The 7480-nt window shown below is 43.8% G+C and overlaps 1 pseudogene; it reads left to right on the top strand.

The window, feature by feature from the left end:
- Nucleotides 1-1964: 1964 nt before the first annotated feature.
- On the top strand, nt 1965-5394 carry LOC112911618 (phosphoserine aminotransferase pseudogene; annotated as a pseudogene).
- Nucleotides 5395-7480: the final 2086 nt, after the last annotated feature.

Raw genomic sequence — 7480 nt, 5'->3', positions numbered from 1 at the left:
ACTTTGTATCTCCCACTTACTACCAAGGTTTGCCCATTGCTAGCAGGCTTGAGGTGAAATGGACTGTTATTTCGTGGAGCCACCAAACTTAAGGAAAGCTTTATCAGTGTTTCTCAAACTATTTCTAGGACCACCTTTAAAATCAGTGGTGCTGGTTAAACATGAAAATATCCGGACCACATCTCAGTTTCACTGAATCACAATCTCTAGAAGGAGGTACCAGGAATCTGCATGTTTAACAAACTCAAGTTCATTTTTTTAAGATTTTATTTACTTGAGAGCATGCATGAGCCAGGGTGGGGAGAGGAGCAGGGGTAGGACAAGCAGGCTCCACTGAGTGAGGAGCCCCACACAGGGCTTGATCTCCCAACACCAAGGTCATGACCTGAGCTGAAATCCAGGGGTGTGTGCTCAACCAACCGATCTACCAAGGCTCCCAAACTTGAGTTAAGTGTAGTAAGATATACAAGTATGTTACCCTACGTTTTCTTTAACTCAGGCATTCTTAGGTGCCCAGGTATACAGGTACAGTGATAGGCCCTAAAGATACAGTGGTTAGGAATAGTTCATGTGGAGAAACAATCCAGTAACAATAAAACCAGTGTTGTGAGATGTGTTTAGAAAAGCAGAAACCAATCGTGTGTACATATATGTATACACATCCACAAGCCTGTTTGAAACATTGTAAACTAGGAGAATTACTGCCTGTTGACCCAAAATTCTCAGTCCGGTGCTCCTCAGAAAATTTTTTAAAAAGAAAGCTTGTCTAGACAGGTAGCCATCGTTTGCCCAAACCAAGCCTCAACACATATGGTCAGGGAAGAAATCTGACCTGAGGGGAAAAAGGAATAGTAGAAAATTAAGCATTTTACATTTGTCAATATTTAAAATGGGGAGCTGATCTGAGTCGAGGATATTGGAAATCTAAGATGCAAATTATTTATTTGTGATAGACATAGAGAAAGAGGCAGAGACACAGGAGGAGGGAGAAGCAGGCTCCATGCCAGGACCCCGACATGGGACTCGATCCCGGGACTCCAGGATCACGCCCTGGGCCAAAGGCAGGTGCCAAACTGCTGAGCCACCCAGGGATCCCCTAAGATGCAAATTTTTATAGGCTTGTGTTCTGTTGTCAGCTGAGCAGCAGGCACTAGCAACAGGGTTGTGATTAACGGATACATCAGCCATCCTGTGACCTCAAACCTTAGCCTTCCTAGCGACTTCTTATGTCCAGAACCTGTCCTCCCACTCAGTGCCTGTCCCCCTGCTTCCCTAAACTCAGACCTGTAACCCCCACACTTGGGAGAGAAATAAATGGTGTGTCAGCAGACACAGCATTACAGGGGGGTTGGTACATAAAGACAGCTGGCTTAGCAAAAAGGGGAGAAGTTATCTTAATAGTAAAGAGATTAGGAACAGCAGAGAAGAGAAGGTGCCAGTGAGGTCCCTCAAGAGACCTCCCTAGGGATCTTGAGGCTGGACAAGTACAGGATTAGTGAGAGCAGGGACTCCAGGTAGGTTAAACAGGAAGCTAAAAGCAGAGAAGGCTTAAGCTTCACTTCTATTTGGAACCCTGTGCAAAGTATCCCTATGACCACATGGTCTAGTAAAGCATGGCAGAAATTGTATCGTGTTTTGGTGCAGAGACCTGAGGTTTTTACACATGGCACACACACATGCTTGCTCCACAGGATTTCCTTTGAATTCCATTTGGCATAAGAGCGACACCAGTTGGGCAGCCCTGATAGCCCAGTGGTTTGGCGCCGCCTTCAGCCTGGGGTATGATCCTGGAGACCTGGCGATTGAGTCCCACGTCGGACTCCCTGCATGGAGCCTGTCCCTCTGCCTGTGTCTCTGCCTCTCTCTCTCTGTGTCTGTCATGAGTAAATAAAATCTTAAAAACAAACAAAAAAAAAGCGACACCAGTTGAGTAGGAGTACTAATGGGCTTGCCTTGGAGTCACCATGGGGAAGGGGTAGGGGAAGGGGAAGGTTACTGCATGCCAGAGGCTGTAAGGTAGATAGCCCTGCAGTGCAGTAACCTCCTTGGTCTTGGAAAGGTGGTAGTGAAAGAAAGACCACTTAGAAAAAACAGCCCTTATAAGGGGGTCTGACCTTTAACAATAATTATTTCCCTAATATTAGACCACTTAAAACTGGAAAAGACAAACTTGCATTTAACTTGGCATATTTACGTGTGTTTTTCGCCATCTCTGAAAATGGGAGCATATGAGAAGGAGCATATGGGTATTTGAGAGCTCTGGAAGTCCCCATAAAAGCAAGAAAGGTGAGATATATATAATCAAATCGTAAGTTCTAAGTGGAGGTGGCCCCAGTTGGGTTGGGGCCTTCACTTGGTAGATCAGGTGGCTCTTTATGTAGATCATTTATTCATACCTGTGTTTCAAATTGTCACCAATTCTGTGTACAGTTCGGATTCCAGAACTCTGGGATCCATCTGAAACATCTCCAGTTGTGACAAAATCATGGCTTGATTCACTGCCTGCCTTTCCTGCTTCCCGGGCTTCCTTTCACCTGAGAGCATTCCTCTAGTGGATTACTTGAACAAGAATCCCTGGCTAGGGCTCTGCTTTTAGGGACAAGACCTAAGACAATTGAGCTGCAGCTAGAGCAGAAATCTACATCATCCAGACATCCCTGACTTAGATTTTGATGCAGTAAGTAATGAGACGTAAAGTTATCTCCTGAGGAAGGGGTGAGAATTTTTCATTTTATGGAGAATAACTGCATTCTGTCAGGCAGTATTTTTTTAAAGTATAGTATATGAACAAAATAGTAATGGGGTGAATTATAATGGACCTTTTGTTAATGCAGCTTTCACTTTGCCCTTTGTAATAGTACTTGGCTTTGCTTTGGAGTTTTCTCTCACAGCTGTATGTAGACTTGACAAGATAGAAAGCCCGGTCCTTGAAAAGTCCTTATCACACCAAGAGAGTAGGCATCTGCCCTTGGCTTGCCCAATCTGGGAATTTGTCCTGGGAATTTGAATCCTGAGCAGAATGATTGCAGGCAAGTTACAATGATCTTTTATCAGCAGCACTAGTAGAAGAAACCTTTGGGCAGTTTCTAGAACTTCCCAATTTCTAAGTCTGGTTTCCAGCCTTCCCTTCTTCTATCCAGAGAGCTTTCTCCTTTTCAAAAAGTTGTTCTTGATTAAATTAATAAGCCAGTCAGTTGCTGTCACATGCAACCCTTCCATCAAAGAAGCTTATCTTGTACAGGCAGCATTGCTAATTTCAGAGAGGACAACAAAAAGTATAGGTGGCAACTACGTGCTCCACCTCAGCTGCAATTGCTGCCAACCAATGTCACTTGGGCCTTCACCGTTATGCCATCTGGGGCATAAATCAGTCATTTTCTGGGGGACTGCCATGCCCTATCTGAAGGCTGCCCCTGATTATCCTAGGCAACCAGCAACATGCTTCAAGTTTCTGGCTTTTGCCTCCACTTTCAGACTTGAATAAAATACCACACCACACAGAGGAGAGAACTGACTTCTGGAGCAGCTACCAAAGGGGCCGGATGATGCAATTTGGAATGAATGAGGAGTCAGTTCTGGAGGGGAAAACTGACCGAAGGAGTTAGAGCAAGGAGAGAGTCATGCTCAGAGTGATCAGTTCCCTCCAGCCCACAAGCCCTGCCCACCTCGGACGCCCGGTGGACTGTCCCAGGCAGGCGGTCAGTTCTGCTCTGGCTGCCAACCTGTCTAAAAACATTCCATGGGCAGCCCGGGTGGCTCAGTGTTTAGTGCCACCTTCAGCCAAGGGCGTCATCCTGGAGACCTAGGATGGAGTCCCCCATTGGGCTCCCTGCATGGAGCCTGCTTCTCCCTCTGCCTGTGTCTCTCTCTCTTTCTTTCTGTGTCTCTCATGAATAAATAAATAAAATATTAAAAGAAATAAAAAAAATAAGGGATCCCTGGGTGGCTCAGAGGTTTAGCGCCTGCCTTCAGCCCAGGGCATGATCCTGGAGTCCCGGGATCGAGTCCCATGTCGGGCTCCCTGCATGGATCCTGCTTCTCCTTCTGCCTGTGTCTCTGCTTCTCTCTCTCTCTCTCTCTCTCTCTCTATATATATATATATATATATATATATATATATATATATATGTATATCATGAATAAATAAATAAAATCTTTTTAAAAAGAAATAAAAAAATAAAACATTCCATGTTTTTAGAGATAGAATAAGAAGTATTTGACTACAATACAAGTTGGCACTAGTATTCTAGAAATGAGCCACAGGCTGCCAGCTTTTTTTTTTTTTAATTATTTATTTATTCATGAGAGACAGAGAGAGAGAGAGAGAGAGAGAGAGACAGAGGCAGAAGCAGGGTCCATGCAGGGAGCCTGACGTGGGACTCGATCCTCAGACTCCAGAATCATGACCGGGCCAAAGGCAGGCACTAAACTGCTGTGCCATCCCGGGATCCCCAGACTGCCAGCTTTTACTAAAATTATTAACACAGAGAATCTTGTGCAGAAATTGTCAGCTGTTCCAGGCAACCACAAGGTGATTTTTGTGCAGAGAGGTATGTCAAGGCCAATTCCCTGCTGGTCCTCTTAAACCTGATTGGCCTGAAAGCAAGAAGGTATGCTACATACAAGATGACAGGAGCTTAGTTAGCTGAGGCAGCAGAAGCCTAGAACTTTGGGAAGTGAATATTGTCTACCCTAAACTTGAGAGTTATGCAAGAATTCCAGTCCAAGCCCTTGGAACCTCAGCCCAGATACCTCCTCTATGCATTCTGCACTGACAAGACCATGCATAAAGTGGAGTCTGCCTTTATCTCTGACGTCAAGAGACCAGTGGTGGTTTGCTGCCTGCCCTCAAGCTTCCTATCCAAGCCAATGGATGTTTCCTAGTTTGGTGTGATTTTTGCTGGTGCTCAGAAGAATGCTGGCTCTGCAGGGACCACATTGGTGATCACTGGGGATGACCTCCTGGGGTTTGCCTTCAGAGTATTCCTTGGTCCTGGAATACAAAGTACAGGCCCCAAACCACTCCTCATATGACACACCTCTGAGTTTCAGCATCTGTGACATGGGCTTGGTCCTGATGTAGATTAAGAACAGCCATTGGAGAAGCACAAATGATTTATTATAGTATTGATAATTCTTAAGGATTCCATGTATATCCAGTGGATCCCAGAATAGAAGCAAGTTAAATATTTCATTCTGCATTGGCAATGCCAAAGGGGACGATGCTTTAGAAAAAAAGGTTGCTTATTAAACTCTTGAACTCAATATGATCTCCTTGAAAGTGAGTGGGTCTGTGGGAGTCATCTGGCCTCTCTGTATAATGCTGACAGGATAGAAGATGTTTAGAATCTGGCAGCATTCATGAAACATTCTTTGGAGATGCATGAGCTATGAACACAACTAATATATACTCTGCCCTTGAATAATGTACAAAATTTAAAGTAACTTGGGAATGGCTACAAAAACAATAAACATGGTATTTTTCTTGAACATTTTATTATAGATTATCATTTTTTTGAAGAACAGCAAAACATTCATATCTTTGCAAAGCTGGTGGAACTTAACAGGCACTTTAATTCTTTGTTTTTTTTTTTTAATTTTTAATATTTTAAGAGAGAGCAGGCAGGGAGAGGCAGAGAAAGAATCTTAATTAGGCTCCATGCCCAGCAGGGAGCCTATGCAGGGCTTGATCTCATGACCCTGAAATCATGACCTAGCTCAAATGAAGAGTTGGACAGTTAACCAACTGAGCCACCAACATGCCCCTAGATTTTAAAAATTATTTTATTATTTTTAAAGATTTTATTTATTCATGAGAGACACAGAGAGAGAGAGGCAGAGACATAGGCAGAGGGAAAAGCAGGCTCCTTGGGATCCGATGCAGGACTTGATCCTGGGATTCTGGGATCACAACCTGAGCCACCCAGGCATCCCAAGATTTTTTATTTTTAAAGTAATCTCTACACCCAACATGGGGCTCAAATTTACAAACTCAACATCAAGAGTCACATGTTCTTCCAGTTGAGCCAAGCAGGCACTCCAATAGACACCTTAATTCTGACTTGAACTGGAAACATTTTTTTAAATCTTTTTTTTTTTTAAGATTTTATTTATTTATTCAGAGAGACACTGAGAGGCAGAGACACAGGCAGAGGGAGAAGCAGGCTCCATGCAGAGAGCCCGACGTGGGGGGACTCGATCCATGGTCTCCAGGATCACGCCCTGGGCTGCAGGCGGCGCTAAACCGCTGCACCACCGGGGCTGCCCTTCCTTTTGCTTTTCTAACAAATTCTACCTTACATTGTCTTTCCTTTTTTTTTTTTTTGAATGTATCTTTGTTGCTACCTTTTCTAGCTAAATCTCAGTATTCAAACTTGTCTGTGGACTTAATTATGCAAATGCAGTTAATTGCTTTTAGAGATACACAAACACACAGCATGGAGGGTGCATAAGGTCCTCTGGGTGCTGAATCTTGATCCTTTCCAAAATGACAGCAGTGGAATCTTCTGGGTTCTGCACCTGTTAATTCAGGTCCACACTGCCCATGTGGTGAGTGTTTAGGGGTTCCAGGCTAAAGGACAAACTTGGGATCTTTCTTTATCCTGTCATTTTCATAGAGATAAAAGTGACATACTGTATGTTTATATAGCAAGATCTGTTTTGGTGGGTTTTTTTGTTTTTTTGTTTGTTTGTTTTTTTAGATTTTTAAAATTTTAGTTATTCATGAGAGATACAGACACAAGCAGAGGGAGAAGCAAGCTCCATGCAGGGAGCCAGATGTGGGACTCAATCCCCGGTCTTCAGGATCACACCCTGGGCTGAAGGCCGCACTAAACCACTGTGCCACCCAGGGATCCCCAAGATCTGGTTTTAATACCAACTGGTTTAGGAGCACCTGGGTGGCTCAGTGGTTGAGCATCTGCCATCAGCTCTGGTTGTGATCCCAGGGTCCTGGGATCGAGTTCTGCAAGGAGCAGGGAGCCTGCTTCTCCCTCTGCCTGTGTCTCTGCCTCTCTATCTCTCTCATGAATAAATAAATACAATCTTTAAAAATATATACCAAATAGTTTATATCTTTATGCATTTATATTTCTAGTAATACAGTTGTCAGAATTTTTGACTCTGTGTGTTATAACATTATATTAGCAAGAGTTACGGACCCCACTCCACCCTCCCCTCCACCTTTTAAGTTACTTCACAAAAAGATTTAGTTCTCCGATTCACTTTTGCTTTCCTTTCTCTTCAGGTAGAAAAAGAGAAGGCCCTATGGTTGGTTGTTTTTTTTTTTTTTTTTTTTTTTAGTTAAGCTATTGAACTGGAATCCCTGGGTGGCTCAGTGGTTTAGCGCCTTCCTTTGGTCCAGGGCTTGATCCTGGAGACCCAGGACCGAGTCCCACATTGGGCTCCCTGCATGGAGCCTGCTTCTCCCTCTTCCTATGTCTCTGCCTCTCTCTATCTCTCATGAATAAGTAAATAAATC

The sequence above is a fragment of the Vulpes vulpes genome, chromosome 1 (assembly GCF_048418805.1).
Source record: "Vulpes vulpes isolate BD-2025 chromosome 1, VulVul3, whole genome shotgun sequence".
In the NCBI taxonomy this organism is placed as follows: Eukaryota; Metazoa; Chordata; class Mammalia; order Carnivora; family Canidae; genus Vulpes; species Vulpes vulpes.
The sequence above is the reverse complement of the archived record's forward strand: the minus strand, read 5'-3'. Positions and strand labels throughout refer to the sequence as shown.